Below are 16007 nucleotides of genomic sequence, written 5' to 3'. Positions count from 1 at the left end.
TGAAAAGTGGATACTCTTTTCAGGATTTACTTAAATGATACACTTTGATCGTCATGTAGTTTTAGGAGAGTAAATTAAATATATTAATATTATTTATTGTAAAAAAAATTAATAGTACTTAAATATATACTGTTAGGAAAAAAAAATGAATAAACATACAGAAAAAAAGAGAAAGATTAATATAAGTGAAAATGAAGATTACAATTTTCCTGAATGACATGATCATACTCCCTCCGTCCCAAAATTATAGTCATATTTTCTAAATCGGACGTTCCAAAATTATAGTCATATTTCTAATTTCGGCTATTAAGGTTCTCACATTCCCATGTACTATATTAATTAAAAATGCATTAAAAACCCCACACATGTACTATATTCCATTTTCTCATGTACTATATTCTCTTTTCCATGTACTTTATTCCACTTTTCTATGAAACTCAATCATCATTTGTACTCTATTTTACTTTTCCATCTACTGTATTACAGTACATTTTTCTAAAAATCCGTAATTTTTGTCAAACGAAACTATAATTATGGGACGGAGGGAATATGTGCATAAGGAAGGGAAGAAGAGAGCGATAAAGGAGAAGGTTGAGGTGTGTCGTCCTCCTATAGGTGATCGAGGTCCAAAGTAAAATCCAAGTGACTGCAAATATAAAATTAAAATGTCAGTGTATAAATAGCCTGAGGAGTGAGGACCTATTTCAATAAGTCAACCTTTTCGACATTGCTGACAGCTGGTTGTCCACCTTCACGTGTTTTGCCATACATCTTCTGACACGTATCAGATTGGGCATAACGAACGTGTAAAACCATGGGGGAGGAACTTCATGGAAAATCTAAAAGCAGAGATGACTTCACAATTCACATCACCCTATAATTATATGCTTTTAGGTTTTTATATTGCGGCCCACATGTAAGCAACCCAAGTACTATGTGTGTGTACCAAACAGGAAAACATTAACCGCCTCGGAAAAAGTGATAGAGTATAAAATTAATATTGGGGTTTTAAAACTAATTTGAATATAAAATTAATTTTGGAATTTCAACCATCAGCGATGAAAATGAATCGAGACATGTAAATAAAATGATATACCGCAAAAAGAAAGAGTAAATTTGTCTTATTAAAATCAAGGGTACTGTTTAATAAAAGAAAAAGAAAAACTTTGAAAACAAAAATATAAAAATCGATCAAGGGCACTCGAATTTAAAATTTTGCAAGTGGACTTTGACATTTTGGTAAGAAAATTTGCTAGTTGACTTTTTTTTTTTTTTTTTGTATGGTGTTAAATGCCAATTTTGCTAGTAATGGTATTTTACTTAGCATAGTACCGTACCTAATTCATACAAGTAACAACTTGAGGTCATGGAGTTATTCATCACGACTCATTAAGACAAAGTTTTTAAACTTGTTATACCTGACCCCACGTTAAACTTTACCCGAATTATCTAACTTCCAACTTTTCTCTTCCATTTTACTTTTTCTACTTCCTCCGTTCCGGAAATATCGAACCATTTGTTTTTTACACTATTCACACTACGACTTTGGCCATTTTTTGTAATTCGTACGTATGGAAATTTTAGTCATGTGGGATAATGTTAGATTCGTATTGATATAAGTATTTTCTAAATATTAATTTTTTATAATTTTACTTGCACACAATTTGAGATATTAAGAGTCAAAGTAATGTTTAAATGAGTAAAAGTCAACCATGATGCGATATTTCCGGAACGGAGGAAATATATGATTTGTATTAGTCTGATTTCTATTATCTTTCTTGGACATAATGATACTATTAATTATCTAACAAAATGCTAGATGCAAGAACGATTTGAGATCTTGCAAATAATGAAATCAAATCAATAAGTGATTAATTCATCGTTCTTATTACGTACGTACTAAAATATTATTAATATTCTAGCAAAGTTTAATTTGAAGTTTTATGTCAAATGTATTTCCGAATACATGTAAGAAATTTCAACACACAGAATGTGCACTTAATATCATAGTGGGGTCAAATAAAGTGATAAGCTTTAAGTTGTGTGGTGTATGATTAATATATATCTTGGGAAGAAAGATGAAAGATGAAAGATGCTTATTCTCTTGAGAAAGGAGTTGGGACTATTAAGAAAGAACCTGTCTGCTAATACTAGACATAACAACGTATAAACAATGTCTTTAATCTCCATTCTTAAGGAGATCAGACTTTGGAAAAGTTGACGCATATTTTTATAGTGTCGCTTTACCATTTGCTGTAAATGTGATCACATTATTATTATTATTATTATTATTATTATTATTATTATTATTATTATTATTATTATTATGTAGATCAATTAATCAAGGGTCTATCATATCGGCGCAATTTTTAGTGATGTCGCGTACTCCGTATATAATATACACTCGAACCAAGTTACAATAATAATAATAATAATGTCATAAAAGTACGGAGTACTAGCTGCCCAGCTGCTTTATTCAAAAGAATCAAAGACATACGGAGTATTGGCTAGCTGGTGTGGACGGATCGAGTGGCTTGGATGTAAGCAATCTTATATCTGACGACCACCCTAAGTTATTACTATAGAGATGGATGTAATTAAGTGCCTAAAATGTCAGATTTGGTCAGGTACTGTCAGATTTTATTAGTTTCAGACTTTCAGTAAGTTCAGATGGTTTAGTTCAGTTCAAATAAGTTTGGGTTTCATCTTGCGCAAAAAAACACTCTTATAAGAATTATGCCAAATTGTCAATTTACTACCATACTACGTAGTATGCAATATATTTTCCCCCACTCTAGTACGATAAGTCGCTAATTGTTGATATTTTATGTGTTTATCGCAACATGAATTACTTAGGTACGTAAGTTGTAAACTCAATTAGAAAAACAAACACAAACAAAGATATCGGTCTACGTCTGCATGGGGATGTAAGATTTGTTCTTTTCGTATGGTGTGGTTTGCTTTTTCAATGTTATAGTTCGATCTGCCATGATTTTTTCAGTCTAGTTTGAATGTTTGCGAGTGTTTTTTGTTTTTTCTACTCTGATCGAATATGGTATGAATGTTTCTTGTGAGTGGTTTTTATTTATTTCTGATATAGCCTATCCGGTTTTGGATCCTCTAGAGTTCTAAAATAACTCTATAAGGTAGAGTTTGAGCATATCAACAATTAAATGAAAAAATCAATGGTTCATATATTATCTTTCCAAAATCTCTCATATTATTTCTCATCAATACGAGCCATTGATTTTAAAATATATGGTTTAGATACAACTCTACCTTGTAGAGTTTTATTAAAACTCCAGAGGATCCGGACTCGGCCTATCCTTATATGCACGATCTAATCTGATTTTTTTTAAAAGCTCTATGCGAATAAAGAGAAAAGAAAATAGCCGTAAACGGGTAAATTTACCCATTTGATTCCGTGAATTCCTATTTCATGCGAAATACTCCGTATAGTTTCACGGAAGGGTGATGGTCGTCATCGAAGAATAAAATCTTTCATTGGAGTACAAGATAAGCTTTATAGTTAATGGTCAGAATAAAACTTTTATTTCTGGAACAAAATATATTCTAATTCTTTCCCAACTAATAAATCGTGATATTCAAAAATCACAAACATTTGGTCTTTTATTTGTGTAAAACAGGTTTATCGTTGACAAAAATAACTAATTCTATTACCCAGCGTGTATTAATTAATGGTAAAAGACTAACTACATATCTTTATTAATCCCGAATGTTGAGATTCAAACCTCCAGCGAATTGGTCAAGAGATAAAGTGAGCAATCAATATGCCAAAATTAACTTGGTTAAGAAGCAGTCTTAATCATTTAAGGTTGAACCCAATTTGGTGATGAATTTCTAAAATGTGCCTAGAAATTGGTTTCTTTGGTGGACGTAACTTCTTTTTACATAGGATGATATTAGTGGTGCACTTCTGTGTTGCGTATTTATGATTCTATAGTAGATTATAAACTTATAAGCAATTGTTTGAGTCCACATCTTACCAAAACTAGTTTGATAATCAAGATAGTTTTTCTCTTAATAAAAATATATAATTCATGTAGCTGGGAGTTATCTGCTAAATCGAATCAAGTTGATATAATTATATTAGCGAGTGCTCAGTTCTTATAGAACCCTTCTTCTTACCTATAAATAGAAGGTGACAATAGGTCACAGGTATAACAAGGTTGTTGTACAACATGTTTGCTATTATTGATGTATTATATGATGCACATATGTCATGCCATATGCTTAAAATAATTGGCATATGCATGCATGATTGCCGCAACATATGATACGGAGACACGGAGTACATAATACCAAGTATTATCGAGAAAATAATGAGGGCTTATCCTCTTACCTAGGATGCCTAGAATTTATTTACCCACCTAAATTTACATAAGTAATTAAGTATCCTTATATTTTATTACTTGCACAATAAATCACTTTTTTTTTAATGAAATAATTAATAAATGAGATGTTTCAAACTATCAAGAGCTGATAAAGTAACGTGCACTAGTACACTCATAGTTGACTTCAAAGGACGATATTCCACCTGAGATATCTATTGTCAGGCCCTCCACAAGTATACTCCCTCTGTCCCTTAATACTCGTACCGCTTTTATTTTTGGGCCGTTGCCTCGACAAGTATACTGCCTCTGTTCCTTAACACTCGTACCGCTTTTATTTTTTGGGCCGTTTCTTAATACTTGCACCGCTTCCATAAATGGAATTTTTTATCAACGTTATATTATTGTACTAACCCACCTACACCCATACTCTTTACAAAAAATCATTTGAAAATTCACATCCCCCACTCACCACTCCCCACCCCTTACACATTTCCCACTAAATATGTTAAATAAATATCCCACTATCAACTAACACCCATTAAATTAATAAGTCAATTCAAGTGTCTACTCCGCACCAGTCAAACTGGTGCGAGTATTAAGGGATGGAGGGAGTAACATACGGAGTAATTTTTTATGTTTAGGTCAGTTACTTTTTTAGTTCAAGATCAATTACTTCTATAGTATTAAGTGTGTTACTTCTATATATTAAGGACAACTACTTTTATCTTTTATATAGAGTAAGTGTTATTACTTATAAGGTTAAAGGCTAGGTACTTTTATAGTTTCTGGGCTGTTGGTTATAAGATTAAGGGCAGGTACTCTTGTAGTGTTAGTGTTGTTATCCATAGATGTGGTGATTGAAAAGTGGTAAAAGTGTAGAATGTGTAAGAAAAAGTAATAATGATTTATAGAAAAGTAGGAAAAGTGTGTGGAAAAGTGGGAAAAGTGTATGGAAAAGTGGGAAAAGTGTATGGAAAAGTGGGAAAGGTGTATGTCCAAAAATGAAAACTGGACACTTATAAGGAAACGCTATTTATGGGAACTGGACACGTATTTAAGAACAGAGGGAGTAGTATTAGGGCTACTTTATTAAGTAGAGGTACTTCTATAAAAGTAGGTGGCGCTTATTTCATTTTTGTGATTATTTACTTTTTAAAAGAAAAAACTGCAATATAATTTCTAAGCCTGTGCAATACATATTAATTTATAGCAGTCTATTTCACCAAACATCACCTTGACATTCCTAAAAAATTAGATATATTTCAAGTTTCAATAATATTACCACATTAATTCAAATGTAATTAAATCAATAAATAACAAAGTAAGTTTAGAGTCACGGATAACTACTAGCTTGTTCAATTTACAACGAGGGTATTTTACAATCGGTGAATTAAGTAGCGCACTTGTCTCGAACTTCATGCACCTCCTCTTTGATAAATGGCCTCTCCCCTGGAGTATTGAAAATCTTTAAAAGAACAACATGCAAACCAATAAATTAAATTAAATTAAATATAAGATTAGCTGAGAGTTGGGAGCGAAAAAAATTGTTTTAGTCTAAATATGTTTACTTAAGTTCGTTTTATGAAAGTTGGGAGCGAAAACAACTGTTTTAGTCTAAATATGTTTACTTAAGTTCGTTTTATGAAAGTTGGGAGCAAAAATGCCATGTTAGGCTACATATGACCTATAACGCCTTAAACGAGCTTTCGATGTTCATATACAGTCATCTATGAATATAAGAAACCTTAAACTAATAATATTAAACATGTAAATGGTTAAAAATGAGTCCTTAGGTTCATTTTGTGAAAGTTGGGAGCAAAAATGTGCACAAATTGACTAAAGTTGATGAGAATGAGGATTGTGAAAGGCTAACGCACATTCTCTCTCTGTATTTTTTTTACTTGCATCATTTGGAGCGACACACTTAGGGAAGTAAGTGGATTGTGAAAAGTCCAAAGTCCAATCCAATCCAGTCCAAACTTGTCGGAGTGGATCGGACTTGAAATTTTTGGACTGGATTCGGACTCAAATTTTCAAGTCCAATTATTTTTGTACTGGATTTGGACTCAACCTTTTGGAGCCCAAAAATACAATTAAGTCTAAAGTTTTAAATTTATTTTTATATAAACATATGTAATTTTAAAACTATTGTGATTTTTGGGCCTTTATTTATTTTTTCCTAAAAAAAATCAAATGTTACACTTCATATAAAACCCATAGCTCAAACATATTCTCTCAACCTCTTTCGCTTTCGGCTAAATATTTAGATGTATAATACATATTGTTATTTGCAATTATCACTACAAGAATTTGTATCTTTAACGACAACCTAATTAAGACGGGTTAAAAATCCCGTCGCAAAAGGCTTTTGCGACGGGACTAACAACCAAACAAGGACGGGAATAACCTTCGTAAATGTCTTTTACGACGAGATTTTCTATTAACGACGACCCCCTTTTATGACGGGTTCGCGACAGGAAATCCCGTCGTTAAGTAACGATTATTGGTCTTTTGCGATGGGATTTCCCGTCGTTAATAGTACAATTTTTTGTAGTGTATATCTATTGTTTAACTGAATTTTGGCTATTTATTTTCCGTGGATAGAAGAGTGACTTGTAGTTCTAAGCGTTAAAGGATTTCATATCCAATAGTTAATACTTGTATATTTTATTTTATTTGTCAGAAAAGTTAGCTGGTAACATTAGCATTTGAGTTTAACTTCACTAAAAAAAAAAAAAAATTTGTTTTTTTCTTAAAAAATCGTATCAGATTGGACTAGATTCGGACTCAAGAAAATTTATATGGATCGGACTGTATTGGACTCAAAAAAAATTTGGATCGGACTTGGACTCAAATATCAAAGTCTACAAAAATTTGGATTGGATTTGGACTTGGCAAAGTCCGATCCAGTCCATCCAATTTACACCCCTAGACACACTTACCAAGTTACCAATGCATTATTTGACCATTAAATATCATTAATTTTTTATTTGTAAAAATTGTAAACAATTGATATAATGAAAATATGCATTGTGAGAATTCCAACAACATTTTACAATATGTAGTAGTAACATTTGATTACTATACATTGGTAAAAAAAAAAAGTCAAAGTTAATACTTCCTCCGTTCCGGAAATATCGCACCATGGATGACTTTTACCCCACTAACCATTACTTTGACTCTTAATATCTCAAATTGTGTTCAAGTAAAAATTATAAAATTTAATATTTAGAAAATATATATCGATACGAATCTAACATGACCCCACATGACTAAAATTTCCTTACGTACAAATAAAAAAAATGGCCAAAGTCGTAGTGTGAATAGTGTAAAAAATAAATTGTGCGATATTTTCGGAACGAATGGAGTATATAAATATTGATAAATCAAAATGACACAGGTAAATAAAACATAGGGAGTACCTTTTGTTATGTATCCATCAAATGCTCCCAAAGCCGCCATTGTCTTGCTCTTCTACCCACTCAAAACGAGTGTTCATCCCAACCGTATTCATCTTCTTGCCACGCTCTAAGCTTGCTCGAGCTTGATCATCCGCCATTTATGACTACTACTTGATCCTTGATTAAGCTTTTCTTTTCTCTTCTGTTCTTCTAGCTTTTCTATTGCATCATTCATTTGCTTTTTGCTTTCTTCAACAAGACGATGAAGAAACCCCATATCCATTTTTAGATCTATATGGATCTAATTAATTTGTTAAGGTGTTTAATTAATTGTTGGATGATTAATTATAAGGGTTTTGTTTAGAACTACGAGAACGGTTTATGGGTTATCTTCCTAACAAAGGTAAAGGGTATTATTGAGTATATATACTGCTTTCTCCGCCCCTTATATTTTAAGTTGTGTCTTAGAAACCATAAAGAGTCAAATAGAGGAATCTAGCTTTAAGGGAAGGAGTATATATGTTGTGGACGCAGCTACTCAAGTTGAGCTATTAATAGTAGCTAGAGAACGTGGTGCATTATACGTAGTATATGTTGAGGGCGCAACTACTCAAGTTGAGTTTTACTAACTTATACTAGTACTCCGTAAGTAGTAACGAATAAGTAAGGGGTTGCATTATGTATATTTTGTGGACGCAATCACTCAAATTGGACTTTTAAGTATTTTACTAATTGATGAACGTTTGACTTGGTTCAGCGTTCTATCTGGCTATATTGATCTCTAGAAAAATAAGCAATGCCTTTAATGGTTATCTATTTCATTTATATACTCTCCCCTAACATTTTCTATCATTGCATGCATCATTTTGGGTTAAACTTTTAAAATGCGACCACCTATGCAATAAACGCTAAGCTTAGGGTGGTCAGCACAATTCAAATTGTGAAAGGAACTCTTAGGGTGCTTTCTGTTCAACTTATTTGACCTGAACTTATCTGAATTTATTGAAACTTATTTAAACTTATTGGAACTTATCTGAACTTATTGAAATAATAAATAATAAATAATAAATAATAAATAATAAATAAATATTAATAAAGGTACACCTGACTGTGGACTCAGAGGTAGTAGTCCGCTTGTTGAAGGGGGAAACTCCTCTCAACTCTCCTTATTTTCACTTACTTAAAAGATGCAAATCCCTCATTACTCGTCAAGAGGACATTGCTACAGGGAGGCTAACCGAGCAACTAATTGGTTAGCTAACTTTGGAGTTCAGTCGGATCAAAAATTGATTATCTTGCCGTTTTATTGGAGGACATGAGTGGTGTTGTCTGTCCTCGTATGGTGCCGGTGGATAGAGCTCCGTAAGCCAAGCTTCGTAGAAGTCAGTAGTTTAGCCTCTAGTTTCGTACTTTTTTGTTTTCTGTGGTGTGTTTCTATTTTCTCTTGTTGGGGTTTTTGGCTTTTTACCCCCTTTTCTCACAATTTTTTTTTGAATAATCAATTGAGAATGTCGATTGAAAATTCAATTTCGAACAATCGATTTAAATTTCCGATTGAAATTGATTTCGAATTAAGAAGCGTTGATTGAGCAATTGGAGGAGGAAGGAGGAGGATCGGATAATCGCGACGTTGCTGGATTGCTACGAGCGACGATTTCCAATTGATGCGAGCGGCGAGCTACGAGCGACGACCGACGAGCTACGAGCGGCAATCGCCGGAAGTTGGCGGTGGAGAGAGAGAAATATGAAATAATGAATCGATAAGAGGAAGTGAAGAGAGAGAGAGAGAGAGAGAGAGAGAGAGAGAGAGAAAGAGGGGGGGGGAATTGGAGAGAGAGAAGGAGAAATCTGAAATAATATTTTTTTTTAATCCCATTCCCAACGCTTAGATGTAAAATATTTAAAGGTCCAGATTTGTTAAAATTGATTCATTTTGGGCGATCAGATTAGAAACAATCCAACGGTCTAGGGAATGTTCTTATTGAAAGAAGTATTCTCACGGAGTTAAGTATTCTACGAGAGCCTCACTCTCTCTCTCTCTCTATATATATATTTATATTTATATATATATATATATATATATATATATATATATATATATATATATAGAGGAAGGCTCTCGTGAGAACACTTATTTACGGTGAGAACACTTCTTTACGGTGAGAACACTTCTTTACGGTGAGAACACTTTTTAATAATGGCATTTTCGTAATTATTATGAACAAATATCCCAATATAATTATTTTTTAACCATTTTTTTTCATTATTTCCAGCCCTATTTCTCTCTCTTCGATTCCCCTTTCTCTCTCTCCTTTCGAACGCTTCTCTTACTGCTCAGTTCGCTGCTCGCCGCCGCTGCTCGCCGGTCACTGCTCGTCGTTCGCCGGACGCCGATCGCCGCTCGCCTGTCGCCGCTCGTATCTCGCGGTTGTGGCGGCGGTTGTTCTCTCTCTTCTATTCCTCTCTCTCTCTTCTCTTTTCGAACACCACCACATCCGGCCACCGCTCGTAGCCACCATCAACATCCGGCTCTCCGATCTCCGCTCGCCGCCACTAGCTGCTTGCTGCAAATATAATCGTCGGTGGCAGCGGTGTTTCTGGTGGCCGCGAAATCGAACCTGAACACCACCACCAACAGCCGCTGCTCGCCTTCCGCCGCTGCAGTAATTTAAATCGCCGGTGGTTATGGTCGTGGTTCGTGAATCATGAATCGTTTCAATCGCTGGTGTTCGAAATCGAAATCGATTTCCATGAGCCATTTCGGTAAGTTTGTTCAATCCTCCTCCTTTCTCCTCCAATTCGAAATCAATTTCAATCAGCACTTCTCAATTCGAAATCAATTGCAATCGAAAATATTAAATCGAATCGCTGCTCGCGGTGGAAATTTTAATCGATTGTTCGAAATCGATTTTTCAATCGGCATTCTCAATTGATTGTTCGAATTTTTTGTGATTTCGTGGCTGAACTGATCTGAGGTTACGAGATTCAGTTTTCGTGGCTAAATGGAAGGACTAGGTTTGCTGGTTGTTTGCGGTTAAGAGACATTTCCGGAAAATGTATTTGGATCTTGAAAAATGCAAATATTCGAACATGCTTGGATATATTTAGAACATGCTTGAATAAATTTAGAACATGCTTGAATAAATTTAGAACATGAGCTTACAATTTTAGAACATGATTGAATAATTTTAGAACATGAGCTTACAAATTTAGAACATGGTTGAACAAATTTAGAACATGGTTGAACAAATTTAGAACATCGTTAAATAAATTTTGAACATGCTTGAATAAATTTAGAACATGCTTGAATAAATTTAGAACATGAGCTTACAAATTTAGAACATGGTTGAACAAATTTAGAACATCTTAAAAAAAAATTAGAACATGCTTGAATAAATTTAGAACATGAGCTTACAAATTTAGAACATGGTTGAATAATTTTAGAACATGCTTAAATAAATTTAGAACATGAGCTTACAAATTTAGAACATGGTTGAATAATTTTAGAACATGCTTGAATTAATCTAGAACATGAGGTTAAAAATTTAGAACATGGTTGAATAATTTTAGAACATGCTTGAATTAATCTAGAACATCGTTAAATAAATTTAGAACATGAATTTGAAAATTTAGAACATTGTTGAATAAATATAGAACATAGAGAGTGTAAAAGTGTTCTCACCATAAGAAGTGTTCTTACATAAGGAGGTGTTCTCACCGGATCCCTCCCCTATATATATATATATATATATATATATATATATATATATATATATATATATATATATATCAATTTTTAATGTTTTACTCATACACAATTTGAGATATTAAGAGTCAAAGTAATGTATTGAAAAAATAAAAGTCAACCATGAGAAGATATTTAAGGATCGAATGAAGTATCTTACGTAGTACAACATAAATTTTTATAAGGTAGTTAATTACAACATTTTTTTATAAAATAGTTTTTCGCAAAAACACGATTTTATAAGTTAGTATTTTACAAATTTGCCTATTATTTACAAAATCATATAACTTCGATAATTCACAATGTAGCTGTGAAAATTAGCAACACCTCCAAAAAAAAAAATCACAAAACTGTAAGAGAAATTAATAATAAAAATTTCAATTTATACAAATTAATGAAGGATGCTAAAAGTTATAGTTTAAGAACAATTAAGTAAGTGAAAATTGGAAGCAAGAAAGCATAGACGATTAAGAGTTTAAGACTCATTGCCAAGTAAATCATGCGCCAAAACCGCCAAGGAGACTACCAAGCTAGAAAACTGCACAAATTAACGTCAAAATTTTATGTTAGAACGTACGAATATACAACTTGTCTATTGTTTGCTTTACAATTAATATACTCATAATTTACAATATTGCCAAGATTAACGAAATAACGGCATGTGTATGATAGACTGATCACAAGTTAAAATCCCTCTTTTTTGTTTGTAATTTGTAATGTCCTCATGACTCATTCATACGAGAAAAAAGATACGAAGTAAATAATATGGAATGCATGGTGTAGTGTACACTCCGTCCATTTTATTTTTATGTCCAACTCTACCCCTTAGTATATATTTTTTCTAACAATGCATTAGTGTAATTAATCATATATTTAACCCAGCCATGGGCATAAAAAAATTAAAACAACGTACCTTAGGGCGCTAGAAGTAGAACCACCACTTCCAAAGCCAGTACCACCGAAGACGTTGCTGGTAAATCCATTATTATTGTTTCCCATCATCCCAAGAACCATATTCATGGTATTAGCGGAGCCGGCCGCATCACCATTACCAGGATAACTCGAATAATTACCATAATAATTAGGACTTATTCCCGGCATTGTTCCGAACATATTCATATGTATCATTTGAGTTTGAGCCTGAACCTGAGCCTGAATTTGAGCCTGAGTCTGAATGTGGACTTGATGAAAATTACTATTCAAATGTTGGTTATAAGCATTGTTATAATTGTTGAAAAACTCTTGTTGGCTATTCGCAATTGAATTAACGCTAGCAAAGGAGTTATTGTTATTATAACTAGTGTAAACCTCCGATGCTTGACCATTATTATTCCGAGTGCTAAAAATATTTGGATATTTTTTTTCTAGCTCTTGTTTGATCTGTTGCAATATTTCTGGAGGAAATCCCTCGGTTTTCTCGAGATTTTCTACTGCTTCGATGATTGAATTGATCATTGCTTCATCATGGGTATTTTTAGTGGGTGTGGAGGAGGAAGGGGTAGTAGACCTAGCAGGTGGAGCACTGAATTGAGACGCTGGAGCTGAGGGTGTGGCGAATCCAAAGTAGGGAGACGAGGAGGAAGAAGGGGCGGCGGTGAAGGCAGAGTAGGGAGTTGAGGAGGCAGAAGGGGCGGCGGTGAAGGCAGAGTAGGGAGTTGAGGAGGCAGAAGGGGCGGTGGCGAAGCCGAAGGAGGGAGCTGAGGAAGAGGATGATGATGATGATCGATGAACTGTTAGGGAAGGGGAACCCTGTGAATCCTGCCATTCATGTACAATTACAAGGGTTGACTTATTGAAGGGTGTTTTACAGGATGTGACTATGTGTGATGAATTTTGAAATCGTTAAAGAGGATGTATTATGCTTATATTTTTATTTTATTTATGAAAATTGGTGGAAGACATTGAGGATGGGATCGTGGGAGGATATTGACTTTCAGGCAATGCCATTATTGTGAAGTGTGAACTAGTAGTGTCTATCTAATGGTGGTTGACAAACAAAACTCTATTCCCATAAAATAATCAAAATAAATTTTCAGGTAATTTATTTCTCAAGAACGTGTTCTATTCCAATTATTTTGTCTGAGTTTATTTTATCTGGAAAATAAACTTATTTTGTCTGAAATAATTTTTTTGTATATAAAAATGTCTAAAAAACTTATATTTTTTCATGTACTTATATTATCTTAACTCATCTAAATTCATTTTGTCTGCTATAATACGTCAAAATAAGTCGTGTTAGGTTATGAATAATATAATGAACATGCAAAGTATGTTGTGTGTTGTATTATTTTCATGATCATACAACTAGTATTTATACGAAGTAGGAAAATCCTAAGTGTCAAAACCCTAGAAGCAAATTAAATTAGGTTGTTGTAGAAGCTCGATCACCACCTCTTCTTTGATACAATCACGGGTTTGAATTATGGCACCATCTTCTCGAATAAGAAGATGAATGGCATTATGATTCACTATTGTTGCTCCAATACTAATTAGAGATAAAGGCCCTGTTTGGTAATCAGAGTTTAGCGGTTAGCTGTTTACTGTTTGGATTAGCAGTTAGCTGATTACCTTTTTGCTTACCAGATTTGACTGCTGATTTGACTAGCTATTTGTATAAACGTGTTTGGTAACACTTAGCTGATTGCTAAAAGCCGGTAAATATTTTATTGTGTTAAATGACATTTATAGACATTGATTTTCAATAACATTAACATTTTCTTAATAATTAAGATAAATATTTTACTCGTGAATTGTAATTTAATTACGGAGTGTAACTTTGGGGGGAAAAAAACTAGTAAACCGGCAATACAGCAAATGATTACCTGATGTGCAACTAGTTAATTGTATTTGTGGCATTTAGTAATTTATACTTCTCTGTATTAATTGAAAGCAAAGAAAAATAAATAACAAACTATCAAAACTCCAAAAAAAATCTCCGAAAGGACAAAAACCACCGTCCTTCTACCTCTCCTTTGCTCCACCCAATTTCTTTTAAAGGTCATTTTTAATACGAAATACCATCTAATTTATCTCTTAATCTTCAACGCTTTGTTCATCTATACCCTCTTTGTTTCAATGTTAAAAGCAATTATTAATCTAAACTCACAATTAAAACTTACATTGAAGTAAATTTACAAAAACATTAAAGAAAAAAAAAATCAAGATCTATTAATGGAGGATACAAGGTAGAGGAAAAGAGAATGAAGATGGGGATAAAAGTGACTTTTCACTTTTCAACTTCAATCCTCTTTTGAAAACGCTGCTCATAGCAACGTATTTGAAATTGGAGGATTAAGTCCAATCCACTCTTTCAATCCTCCTTTTACCAAATACCACTATTAGATGGTTTGACTAGTCAAACCTCTGATAGTGACCCAAACCTCTAATTTTTCTCCAAAACTCTATCTATCAAACAAGGCCAAAGATAGCAATCTCTTACACGACTAAAAAACACAAAATCGATACGGCACGATATGAAATCAATTTGAACATGAGTTTTCTTTTATTATTAATTTGTTATATTATGCGCAATTACTCTATATTTTACCGGCTTAATAAAATTTGTGAACAACCTACACGAGTTGACACGTTTGTCGGGTCATACTTAGAGAGAATCCCAACTCCCCAAGTCCGAAACATGGCATGGACATAATAAGAATCGAAAGAACAATGAAGGGAAGCGGGTACAAATATTCAATTCTGTTTCTTATGTTGTCAACAAGTTGATATGGCCGAGTTGGTCTAAGGCGCCAGATTAAGGTTCTGGTCCGAAAGGGCGTGGGTTCAAATCCCACTGTCAACATGACTTTAATGTTTTTCTATTTTGTATGTATACAGTCTCAAGACTCTCAAATCGTTGTTGTCTCATGGGCCGAGAGCCTGGGACACTCTTTTACGGGTCCACATAAAAATCATCTCGGCCTAGGTAGTAACTGTTTCATTAGTCAATGAGAGCTCATACCACTTTATTAATTTTTAAATTAGTTAGTAGTCCTAGTAACGTCGTGTGGTGTTACATATAGTTTGAGTTTTATTTATTTTAAATTTACATATCATTTTCTTTATATATTGTTGTTTTTTTTTTTTTTTTTTGACATAAGCTTAGTTTGCATAAATAAATAAAGTGTACATATTACAACTTACAAAAACTAAAACAACCTAAACTACTAGGGTCATTAACACCCCTTACATAGATTACAAATCGAAATACCAACAAAATATCAAAAACTATAGGAATAGCATGTTCTTCATATGTCGACTGTGATTGTTGCCATGACTCTGTTTACCACGGCTTATGGAGGTCAACTGGCCTGAGCCATTTTTGCTATTGATATCCTTATTGAAGATTGAATTGTAACGGGATTGGTACATACTGAGATAATCCTCCGAAAACCTATGGAGCTTGGAAACAAAAGAAAAGAGCGAAAGAGAAGTAATGCCCCGAGATGGTTGCAAATGACTTGTGATATTCTCACAAGCCCAAATAGTCACTAAAAGTGACTCGAA

At 33.5% G+C, this 16007-nt stretch overlaps 1 long non-coding RNA gene and 1 other non-coding gene across 2 annotated transcripts; one reads left to right on the top strand and one right to left on the bottom strand.

Moving 5' to 3' along the window:
- Window positions 1–5595: 5595 nt before the first annotated feature.
- On the bottom strand, window positions 5596–8323 carry LOC110790160 (uncharacterized). Its single transcript, XR_002533713.2, has 2 exons — window positions 7778–8323; window positions 5596–5820 (listed from the first exon to the last, which is right to left on the bottom strand). It is a non-coding gene; the product is annotated as an uncharacterized lncRNA (long non-coding RNA).
- Window positions 8324–15222: 6899 nt separating this feature from the next.
- TRNAL-AAG (transfer RNA leucine (anticodon AAG)) lies at window positions 15223–15303 on the top strand. The gene has a single exon. It is a non-coding gene; the product is annotated as a tRNA-Leu (tRNA).
- Window positions 15304–16007: the final 704 nt, after the last annotated feature.

The sequence above is a fragment of the Spinacia oleracea genome, chromosome 4 (assembly GCF_020520425.1).
Source record: "Spinacia oleracea cultivar Varoflay chromosome 4, BTI_SOV_V1, whole genome shotgun sequence".
Taxonomy (NCBI): Eukaryota; Viridiplantae; Streptophyta; class Magnoliopsida; order Caryophyllales; family Amaranthaceae; genus Spinacia; species Spinacia oleracea.
Note: the sequence above shows the minus strand (reverse complement) of the source record. Positions and strands in the feature narration are given on the sequence as shown.